The sequence below is a fragment of the Cnephaeus nilssonii genome, assembly GCF_951640355.1.
Source record: "Cnephaeus nilssonii genome assembly, chromosome: 15".
Lineage (NCBI taxonomy): Eukaryota > Metazoa > Chordata > Mammalia > Chiroptera > Vespertilionidae > Cnephaeus > Cnephaeus nilssonii.
Genome location: NC_137086.1, coordinates 37,382,643 through 37,395,129, shown reverse-complemented (window position 1 = coordinate 37,395,129; position 12,487 = coordinate 37,382,643).

Sequence of the window (12,487 nt, the reverse complement as noted above, 5' to 3'; positions counted from 1 at the left end):
TTTTGAGATGACTGAGGCAGAGATACAAGTATTAACTATCTGTCCTTTAAAGCTTTCTCAGAGATCAACCAAAGGACTTGTATGCATGCATGTAAGCCTAACCAGTGGTCACGGACAACAGGGGGGTGGGGGCATGCGTGGGGAGGGGTTTGGGATGGGAATGGGGGGATGAGGACAAATATGTGATACCTTAATCAATAAAGAAATTAAAAATAAATAAATAACAGTTGCTCTCCTTGACACCAATTTGGAATCTTCCCACACGTAACTGGATTCCTGGCCCATTCTGCCCGACTTACACCTCAGTCCAATGGCACTTAATGATACCAAATAGCGCATTTTCCCCGGTAATCCCCGCTTTTCCCCTGGACAGGCTGGACCCCTCATTCCTGGCCCTTCAGACTCCTCCCTACTCCTTCCCTTAGCTCTGCACTCTCCTCCACAGCTTGTCTTTGGTAAGTCCGTTCTCAGTCTGAAAGAGAAAATTAAAAACAAACATGTCCCATTTACATATGGTTCTTTGGCAGGAGTTCCTGTCTTTGTTGAGGCCACCATTGACAGACTGATGCCACACCCAGGAGAGGCCAAAAAATGAGTACCATCCCATTTCAAGCCAAAGTGATCTAGCTAACCATTATTCTAGAGAAGCTACGACTAAGGGTTGGCTTAGAAGATTTATACAGATTAGCCAATGCCGGGTGATACGCTATAAATAGAAATAAGAAGGAATGAGCTTAGTGAGATGAGAGTATGGGTACAATTTCTGAGTATGGGCAGAATGATTTTTTTTTTCCGGGTCTAGAGATGATTTTAATCGGTGTACAGTGTTGTTTATTCTTAGTGCCCTGAGAGCAACTCTTAAACCAGCCACAGGTTGGCCCAAAAGCCCTTAGACATTTTTTACACAATGCGAACATAGAGCATCCCTCAGGAATCTGAGAGTACCCACATCTTTTAGTAGATTGTAATTCAGTTCCCTTCTTCAATGTTGAGCTTGTGTTTAGTCAGTGTGATCTTTTTAAGAACATGAATTGTGTAATGTCAACCCTCCTTAAAATCATTTGGTGGTTCTCATGGTATTTAGAATGAAATCCTAATTTATTGCATGGCTTTTAAGGCCCCCCAGGATCCGGCCCTATCTCTCCAACTTCACCTGGGTACCACATTCTCCCTGGCTTACTACTGTTCAGCCCAGACTGGCCTCCCTGGTGTTCTTCCAACAGCCAAGCACACTCATTTCATTTGCTGTTCCACATGCCTGAAACTTGCCTCCCCAGGCACTTTTCTGGTTTCTCACCCTTAATTTCTTAAATCAAATGTCTTGTGAGAGGCCTTCCTTAATATAGGCCCTGGCCAGGGCTCTTTACTGTGTAGTCTTCTTCTCCACAGTATTTACCTCACCTCTAATTGTCTCGTTTATTACCTGGTGTGGCCTTTCCACACCAGAGGGTCAGAGCCTGGAGAGCAGGAGCTTGTCTTTCTTCTTCGAGGCTGTGAGAAGTGAAGATTTATTGACTGAATGAATGGGTTGAGGAATAAATGCTCAGCCACAGATCTGCAGGCGAAGAGCTGTTGAGGACTGCAGGGTCCCAAGGCCAGAGTCCACTCGTTTTCCTCCTGTGACAGCCTGAGACCGGTCAGTCCTCCTTGGGTTGACATGGGAAGACTGAGAGGTCTGGATTCCTAGATGCCAAAGGGGTTATATGTAAGGTCACGTTAGACATTAGCCAACGTTGTTGAAACTAAATTTAAAATGTTAGAAAACGCCCTTGTAAGTGATGAGAAATTGAATTGGTAAGATCAAGCACAGAAAAGATAAAAGTGAGGGGAAAAGCCCAAAGCACAGGCATAGCAGTACAGTGGCTGTATTGGTGGTATTACTGTTTCCCCACCCCGAGTAGTAGACTCAGTAACCTAATATTGAACATTAGCTATAACATCTTCTCTAAGTGGGAGGAGCAATGAAGGAGCTGTCTTTTCTAGATTACCTATTTATCCTTATTTAAAGAGATTGACGTAGTGTTCACTCTGCTCCAGGTACTCCTCCGAATAGTTGACAGTGCCTTCACAGGTTAAGTTCTTCGGAAGCAGTAGTTGGGACAGAGCGTGGGGTATGTAGTAGGGACTGCCACCTTTGCAGAGAAGGGAGAGAAAGCAGTGAGAAGTCCAACGGCGATGCAGGCTCAACAAAGTCGCTGCCGGCCTGGCAGGAAGCTTGAGGGGAGCGCTGCCTGTCAGGGTGTTCTGCACCAGGCCCGATCGCTCGCCTTTCCACACCCACCTTGCTCAGCCACCAAACCTGGGCTTCCCCAGGAAGGGCTCAGCCTCGGGCAGCAAGTTCTCCCTTGAAGGGGAGTCAGGGCCATGCACCTCTGTGTCTACACAAATGTTAACTCATCCAACCCTCATGACAACCTTGTGGGGCAGGTCCTTTTCAAGTCCATTTGACAGATTAGGAAACCGTGGCGTAGAGAAATTGGGTCATTTGCTCATACCAGGTCATAGCAGAGCTGAGATTTGACCCAGGCAGTATGGCTCCAGGATGAGAGCCCTTCACTAGGCAGCTATGCTGTGCTAGCTATTATTTCATAGAGAGGGTTGAGGATAGCCTGATAATAATAACAAAACAATATTGGCATTGCACTTAGACATTGCAAAGTGCTTTCACACGAGTGTTTTAGTTTTTTATTTGGTACATGCGTGTGTGTGTGTGTGTGTGTGTGTGGTGTGCATGCCTCACTTTGTGTTGGTGCCTTTATTAAGAATAACGTCAAAAGAGGATAATTTGGGGTTGTCTACTGCATTCAAATATGAATCCTGCCTGTAAAAATGTAAGAATCAGGAGTAGATGCTGAGGGGCAGTGACTGGGCTTGAGTTCCTGCATATGAAGAAAGAAGGGCTCCTTCGGAGTTCAGAGCAGGGAGCTAGTAGGTGGAAGAAAGGCTATAAAATGTAGGACAAGGCCAACCAGTTCTGTGCTCTGCCTGTCACAGGAGTGAGATGTCAGATAAAAGGGCCCAAGGGAAAAGCAGGTGGCACCACGGAAAGAAGATAAAGGAGGGAGAAGAGGGTTCAGCAGGTGTGAGCAGGGTAGGCCCTGGACACTCTTTCGAGGGTCTCTAAGATAGCACAACACTGTGCGGAACCAGAGGGCACAAGAGGAGTAAAAGGTAGGGGCCCAGGCTTCTCCTCAGAGGGGGTTGGGTGGATGTGCGGACTTGGACAGAAGTGGGGAGGAAGGAGGAAATCCAGTGAGAGCAGAACATTTTTTCATCACCATTTCTGGAACTACACATTTAAAAAATCTTTAAAGGTATCTTAAAACCACTTCCTATATTATGGCATTTGACTTCTTGGTTTCTAAAGATCAGGCTTAGGTAAGGAGGAAATCCAAGGATGGCAAGTTTTATTTTGGATGATTCAGAATACACATTTCCTCCTATTTTGCAATGCTATTGTAGTCTAGAAGAGTTCATGCAATAGAAGTCATTATCTTTAAGATCTTTAGCTCCAGTGGGATGAACTGGTTTCACATTCTTTTTCTGGAGTTTGGTGAAATCCCCTCTTTGAGTCCAATTGAGAAATTCTGTTTTAATCCCTCACTACCCTTATTTGTATATGAAAATATGCTCCAAAAGGCTGGTACAAAATCTTGGTAGGAAGTGCTCTCTGCAAAAATAGTCAGCAGGGATAAAATTCAGCAACAAGACATGTAAACTTCCCAAGCAGAGCAAATGTGTCCTGTGAGCCAGAGGGATTAAAGGATTCTACTTGGGATCTGAATAAAGGTCATTCTTGCTACTGAGCTGATTATATCACCATCACTGACCCTTATGTTAACAGGTCCTTTCCCTTGTCACATATTCTATTACATTCTCTTATGGATATTTCAACACGACTTGCCCCTATTCATATGACATAAAGCCATCTTAGAATCTTGCCCTATAAACCCACAGAATAACAATTCTCTAAATCACGAAGCCAATGTGAAGATGTTAACATCTAATTTACAACTACAAGAGGACTCAGGATGCCACATACAGATCTTGCTTAGAGAAGCTACTCAAACTCATTTATTACACTAAACCAAATGGGGAGAATGAGAAGAGACACTCGTGTGTCTGGAACACAGAACGTTACTAATGCCATCCTCTTGAAAACGAGCATGTGTTCAATGAAACATAGATGTTTCCTGGAGTAAATGGTTTTTGTATTTGGGGTGGGAGACAAACGAATTTTTTTCTGAACTCTAGGACTCCATTGAAGAATCTTTCCCGAAACATGACAGGCTTATGAAGGCAGAAGCAGCAGTAAGTGCAGAGGGCAGTGCCTAGGGCAGTGGTCGGCAAACTCATTAGTCAACAGAGCCTAATACCAACAGTACAACGATTGAAATTTCTTTTGAGAGCCAAATTTTTTAAACTTAAACTTCTTCTAACGCCACTTCTTCAAAATAGACTCGCCCAGGCCGTGGTATTTTGTGGAAGAGCCACACTCAAGGGGCCAAAGAGCCGCATGTGGCCCACGAGCCACAGTTTGCCGACCACGGGCCTACGGGTAGGGACTGGAGCAATGGTAGAAGGGAGGGGAGATAGCTTGGAATCCTTCAGGCACCCTGTTGACCCTTTGCCAATTCTGACCTGTCTTTCTGCAGTCATTTTGTTCAGCTTGTCATAGTGCATGGGACCCAGTGGAAAAAAAAAAGCCTTATTCAGAGAGCAATCAAAAGGTGGGTTGTTTCAGGACTTTAAAGTGCCTATATTCAATCCTTAGACACTGCCTTTGGAATTCATCTCAGCTTCTAGGACATTTATCTCTTCTAGAGCTGGATTCAGCATCAAAAAGTGTATTATTCATAGCATGCTATGAGCAACAGAAATATCAGGACACATTCTTGTGAAAATCAAAGCATCTGAGTACTTAGAGGTGAAATTTCTGGATTATAGAATATGCACATCAGATAGTGTTATAGATACTGCTAGGGTTCTGTCCAGCATGGCTCATTTTCCTATTCCCATGTGTGATGCGTCTCCACATAGCGGAACCAACCCTAAGACAAACTCGTTTCCCCCTTCTAAATAACAAGGACAAAAAGGCAACACCAAGTCACCAAAATTCAATCTCTAAAAGATGTTTGGTCACAGGTCTAAAATGAATTCGATGGGCACTTGATATGAACCCTGGTTCCTGTGCTTCTCCCCTGTGATGCGGGCCACACACATACTCCAGCCTGCTGGTGTCCTGGAACTAACCGAACACTTCTTCCGCGAGATGACATTCAAGCCACACAAAGACAGCAAGGTCAGTGAGGGCTGGGAGGGAGAGCGAGCCCGGCTCATAAAACCAAGAGGCACTTACGATTTAACAAGATTAACGAGAGCTGTTGAAAACAGCGGCCCGGCCTGAGTCACAGGGGAAGGATGCCAGCTCAGTTCTCTTGGCTTTGCCATCACACCACACGAGCGGAAAGCTCTAGAAAGCCTTGCATGAAACTGCAATAAAGCTTTTTGGAAAATGATTGTATCTTTAATGATTATTTCTCTTACACCTTTACGGGAAGGAACGAGTCATTCTTTTTGTTGTTGTTAATCCTCACCCAAGGTTATTTTTCCATTGACTTTTAAAATATATACAGATTTTTATTGATTTCAGAGAAGGGAACGGGAGACAGAGAGAGAGAGAGAGGGGGGGGGGCAGAGAGAGAGAAACATCAATGATGAGAGAGAATCATTGATCAGCTGCCTCTACCCACACTAGGGATCGAGCCGGCGGCCCGGGCATGTGCTCTGACTGGGAATCGAACCGTGACCTCCTGGTTCATAGATTGATGCTCAACCACTGAGCCATGCTGGCTGGGCAAAATTGACTTTTTAAAAAATATGTTTTTATTGATTTTAGAGAGAGAAGAAGGGAGAGGGATAGAGAGACAGAAACATCGATGAGAGAGACACATCAATAGGCTGCCTCCTGCACGCCCCACTCTGGGGATCCAGCTACCCTAACTGAGAATCAAACTGGTAACCTCTTGATTCCTGGGTTGACATCCAACTGCTGGACCACACCAGCTGCGCTCAATTGACTTTTAGAGAGTGGAAGGGAGGGGGAGAGACAGAGAGAGAGAGGGAGAGAGAGAGATCGATGTGAGAGAGACACATCCGATGGTTACCTCCTGCACACACTCTGACCCGGGCCGGGGTTCAAGCCCTCAACGGAGGTATGTGCTGTTGATCAGAATCGAACCCAGTACCCTACAGTCTGAGAGCCGATGCTCTATCCACTGAGCAAAACCGGCTAGGGCAAGTCATTTTTTCCCACTGTTATTTGTTGTTAACATTTCTTTTGTCTTCCTTATTGGGAAGGTCAAGTATGAAGCTGCACAAGTTCTTAAATCCAAGTTGTTAAATACATAGTAAACTCACACTGCACTCTTTTGGAAATAGTTCTACTAAAAAACTGTAGTACATTTAGCAACAGCAAGCTGAGGAAGACAATCCTTCCCTCTTCAGGCTGTGTGTAAAGGCATGAATTAATGTAATTCTCTAAAATACTCGTCACTCTGTCTATCAATGCTTTTGTCCCAGGGCGAAAGCAATTCTATCAGACCAGCTTTTATGACAACTGCAGTTTTCAGAACACATGATTTATATCATATCTCATATACTGAAAGTTGATATAAATGGTTAATAACTAGATCTTAAGAATATTGGGCAATCCCTGGGTAAGCAATTTGTTAAATGTTGTATATATAGAAGGAACTCCCAAAGTTACGCCTGATATATATGTACATTGCAGTTCAGGCAGGCACATAGCGCACCGACATTTGTTTAGCTGCCTGATTTGGGGGTCACATCCATATGGAAGCTATGGCTGCCAGAGTCGGCTGGTTGGTGTTTCCGTGATGTCTGACACTTCATGTATAAAATGAGGATCACATTGTCTCCATGCTATAGGTAAGTGCCCAATGTAATACCATGTAAAATGGTATATATATTATACTACATTATATATTATTATTATCTTAGTGAGGTGCCCTTTGACTTCATTAAAAGTTAGCTGCATAGGCAAAATAAGTGAAAAATATAAATAATTAACCATAATTCTATTATCTTAAAAATCAATTCTTTTAACTGTACCATTTTAGCATCACTACAGTTTCAAAAGCCTTTGAACTTAGCATTGTACTCTAAGAATCTTCTCTCATTGTTACTTAATTTGCTTATTTATATTTTTATTTACTCAACAATTTTCTAATCAGTGGACATTTAAGTTGTTTCTAATATTATTTTTTGTTTATTTAAAATGATGATCTAATTAACTTAAACACTAATATTGTCCTTTAGTTTTTATAAATTGTTTCCTCTTGAATGATCAGCAGAATTATTGAGTCAAAGTGTATGAATAGTGAATGATTTAAAAAATATACCTGTTAACAAAGTAAAGTGTACCAGACTCTCTGTGTCCTTACACGAACTAGTAATCTCATTATTTTTTATATTTTTGCCAGTATAGTGGGAACTGACTCACAGAAAAAAAGTTTATTGTTGCTTAATTTGTCCTTTTAAAAAATATATTTTTATTGATTTCAGAGAGGAAAGGAGAGGGAGAGAGAGATAGAAACATCAACGATGAGAGAGAATGATTATTGGCTGCCTCCTGCATATCCCTCACACTGGGGATCGAGCCCACAACCCGGGCATGTGTTCTGATGGGGAATCAAATCATGACCTTCTGGTTCAGAGGTTGATGCTCAACCACTGAGCCACACTGGCTGGCCTAATTTGTCTTTTGATCAAAAATAGAACTAAATATTGAATATTTTCCCATATGTTTGCTTTATTGATTGAATCTCTTCCTGGAAAAAAAAAGTCCTGTTGATATTAGTACAAAGGTAAACTTGTTGATGACACATTTGTTCACTTTTAAAAATTAAAGGCTTAACTATGGCAAATGGTATGGTGGGTCCTCAAAAAGTTAAAAATATAACTGTCTTATGACCCAGTAATTCCACTTCTGGGCATTTATCAGAAGAAATCTAAAACAGGAATTAAAAGGAATATATGCACTCCTATGTTTATCACAACATTATTTAGAGCCAAGATATAGAAGCAATCCAAGTGCCTCAGAATAGACAAATGGATTAAAAAGCTGTGGTGCATATATACAATGGAATATTACTTGGCCATAAAAAGAATGAAATCTTACCATTTGCAACAGCATGGATGGACCTAGTGGGTATTATTCTCAATGAATTAAGTCAGTCAGAGGAAGACAAATGCCATGTGATTTCACTTAAACGTGGAATCTAAAGAACAAAATAAACAAAATTGAAACAGACTCATAGACACAGAGACCAAACTGGTGATTGCCAGAGGGGAGGAGGGTGGGGGACTGGGTGAAAAAGGTAAAGGGATTAAGAAAGTACAAATTGGCCAAAACCGGTTTGGCTCAGTGGATAGAGCGTCGGCCTGAGGACTGAAGGGTCCCAGGTTCGATTCCGGTCAAGGGCATGTACCTTGGTTGCGGGCACATCCCCAGTGGGGGGTGTGCAGGAGGCAGCTGATCGATGTTTCTCTCTCATCGATGTTTCTAACTCTCTATCTCTCTCCCTTCCTCTCTGTAAAAAAAAAAAAAAAAAAAAAAAAAAAAAGTACAAATTGGTACTTACAGGATAGTCACGGGGTTGTAAAGTATAGCATAGGGAATATAGTCAACAATATTGTGATAACTATGTATGGTGCCAGGTGGGTACTGGAAATATCAGGAGGAAACACTTGGTAAAGCATATGATTATCTAACCACAATGCTGTATAACTGAAACCAATACAAAGTATGTAATACTAAAAGTAAACTGCAATTGAAAAATATAAAAATAAATATATTTAAACATTTTTAAAGCTTATGGAAGTTGCCCTTGGAATGTTGAAAGAAAATGAAGAAACGGGTAGGATATTCTGTCAGTCAAGGTCTTAGTCTTGAACATACATGGTGAGGAGCGTTTAATAAGGGGACTATTTACAAGGGCATGGTCATGTTAAGAGAAGCTAACAAGGGACGGCACAGTACCCAGGGCTAGCAATAATGGTACCGTTTCTAGAACGGAAGTGCTAGAGAGAGGGCCCAGGTCATAAAACCCAGAGCAATAGTCATAGGAAAGGGCTCCCTGAGAGGAGCATCAGCCTTTGCAAGAGAGACACAGTCAACCTGGAGTTACCTGGGAGGGAGGAACAGGATATGAATAGCCTGACTTTGATGATTTCTCCGATTTCCTGGGGTGCCTCCCATTGGCCGAGCCCAACAGTCAGAGGGCAGTCCATGTAATCCATAAAGGTCAGTCTCCTGAAGCCCAGAGCAGGATAAAAAGAGAGGTGAATGTATTTGAAAGAACAAATGGAAAATATTCAGCACAGATATTCTGGCATTACGGTATTTTAGAGTGGCTGGGTTATCTGAGCCTTCACAAATTGATTCCAGCGTGTGGATCTAAGGTCTCCCTTAATTCACCTTTTGAGTATTATTAGAAAGCTATTTAATTTACATCATTTAGTCTTTAACTAGAAACAAAACAGAATTTTAATGTCATTACTTGACCTTTTATTTTTTTATTTTATATTTTAGGGAATCTAGATAGTAAGAATTTATTCCTTGCTTGAAGGAAATTTTATTGTGTCAGAATTTCAAAAGCAAGTAAGAAAGAAGCATTACACATCTCAGAAGTCAGTAAGAAGTCAAAGGGTTACGCACAGGGGAAATAGTCCAGGAATGTTAAGAATGACAGGGATTATAGTAAGTTTACCCCAGACTTTCCGATTCAGTAGGCTGGGTGGGTCTTGGAAATCTGTACTTGTAACAAGGACTCCAAAGCATTCCGATGGAGCCAGCTGACTGTCCTTTGGAGCAATTGGACAACACGGGCTTTAGAAAGAAGCTTCACAATCTACAGTCTCACGGACACTAATGAACTCAACCCAAATGGAAATACACACTTGAAGATGATGAAACAACTCACTGGGTCCCGTGCCTTGAGAGCCAGTGTTTGGAGCCACAACTGTATGTGACAGCTAATAGCAATGGTGAGCCCAACACTGGGCACCTCCTACAGACCAAGCCCTGTGACAAGTATTTAACCTGCATTACCTCACTGAAGCCTCTCGACAACCTCATGAGGTACTGTTAGTATCTACATTTTAGAGAAGAGCACATTGAGGCTCAGAAAGATTAAACATATGAACCTCAGGCTCGGAGGTTCCTAGTCTGTCTGCCTTCTTATCTCTATATTTCAGTTTTCTTATATCTGTTTTATCCGGAGTTTTTAGTAGTATCTAATGGGAGAGATAGAGACACGTATGTCTACTTCATCTTCCTGGAGGCAGAAGTACTTTGTAATAATTTTTTAAACAAAAAGGGTCATTATATTTCCCTCTAACAGAGTTACTATTCTCAATGCCTTCACAACTCCCCAGTCTTTGGCTATTTATATAAATATTTGCATGAAGTTATAGTTACAGTTTATAGCATTATGATGGAGTACTTAAGACCCTGGGTTTTGGCCTGAGTTCCAACTCCACAACTGACTATGTGATCTTGTGTAAAGACCACGTGGGGACCCTGGACTTCTACCTCCTCCTGCAGCACCCCTTCCCTGTTGCTGAGGAAAAGGCTCAAGTCAATTAAGCTCTCCCTGCCCCCCAGAACTAGAAAAAGAAGAGCAAAGCAAGCACAAGGAAAAAAAATAGTAAAGGCAACAGCAGAAATCAAAGATATTGGAAAGAGAAAGACAATAGAGAAAATCAATACAACAAAGAGCTTTTTTATTCAAAGGGATTGATAAAATTGACAAACTTCTATCAAGACTGACAAAAGAAAAAAGAGAGAGAAGATACAGGACCACGTGGGGAGACTGCAAGAACGCAGCCATCCACAGACCAAGGAGTGAGGCTCCAGGAAAAACCAAACCTGGTAATACCTTGATCTTGGACCTCTAGCTTCTAGCGCTGTGAGAAAATAAATTTCTGTTGTTTAAGCCACCCAGTCTGTGGTATTTTATGACAACCCTAGCAGATGAATACACCTGCCATCTGGCAGGGTCTCCCATCAACAATGGAAAAGTCACCTTCCTATGCCCGGTAACTTGGAGGAACTCTATCTACCACCCAGGACAGACTCCTTCAACAACAGCCCAGGTCACTTGTAAGCCCCTCCACAACAGAGGGGCCTTGGCCCCAAGAGGGGTGGGGATGGTGTGGAAGGGAAGAGCCAGCAGAGGGACTTGGTCGGGGCTGGACCATGGTGAAAACCTTCCTGGTCACAGGTGCACAAGTTCCTCACGGTGGACAGAGCTGCATCTCTAGATTATGATTAACCTGCCTGCGGCGTGGCGGAGCCTCTGGGAGACAAGGGCGAGGGGAAATGGGTTTCTTCTCGTAGGATTCACAAGTTCTGTCAGCTGACTTGGTGGGGACGTGCCTTGTCTAACCAGACTCAGGTGGCCTGGAGGGGCAGGCTATGAAATGACAAGTGACCAGCACGGCTCCTGGCAACAGCCATCCACAGTGACCCCGAAGGGTTTGCCTTCCTGAGGAGTCCCAGGAAGCCCTGGGTAGAGGATGCAGTGAAAGCCAGGCCTCCTGGGTCATGTGGTTCAGGGGCTCCCAGGCATCAGAGCGAAGGGTGACCTCTGAGTGTGGGGAAGTGAGACATCTGGGTGAAGAGAGAGGCTCTGTGGTGGCCTGTCTTTTCTCACTGTGCTCTGAGCCTCCGCTTCCACAGCAACTTTATCCTGGGAGTTTTTAGATTTGGATTTGGAGCTCAAATTGAAAAATAAACGATGAGATTGTGTATGCTACAGCAAAAGGGAGCCAGTGGTTTTATGCATGGGGGTGGGCGGAAGCAACAGATTCCGTCCTTTCTTTAAATTTTTTTACTTAAGTCAAAACAACAGTTGCACAGGTGAGGGAGGGAGGAAGGGAGGGAGGGAAGGAGGGAGGGAGGGAGGGAGGGAGGGAGGGAGAGGAGAGAGAGAAAGGATACTGGAGCCAAAGTCTTAACCAACACAGATATTTCTAAAACTCAAGGAGAGGCACCGTGAGGGTTTCGTTAGCACTGAGATCTGAGGAAAAAGCTCCAGCCTGGGGATGAGAACACAGTTCCTCCTTTCAGCGAATCCCCAGCCTCTTTGCCTATAAAGTGGAGAGGTTGTAGTAAATGATTTGCAAAATATTATAAATGTAGAATTTGCACTTTTACTTAGATTATTAAAGTGTTTAAATCCAACCCTATCACTAGGTTCCTCCTCCTGAAGTTTAGATGGCTGTATATGTGTGTCAGTGTATGTGTGTGCATATGTAGTGTGTATGTGTAGTATGTATGTAGATGTGGGTATGTATAGTGTGTGGTAGAGGTGTATATGTGCAGTGTGTATGTGGTGTGTGTGGCATACTAGTATGTGTGCAATGGGTATGTGTGTATGGTTTATGCACTATTTACTCT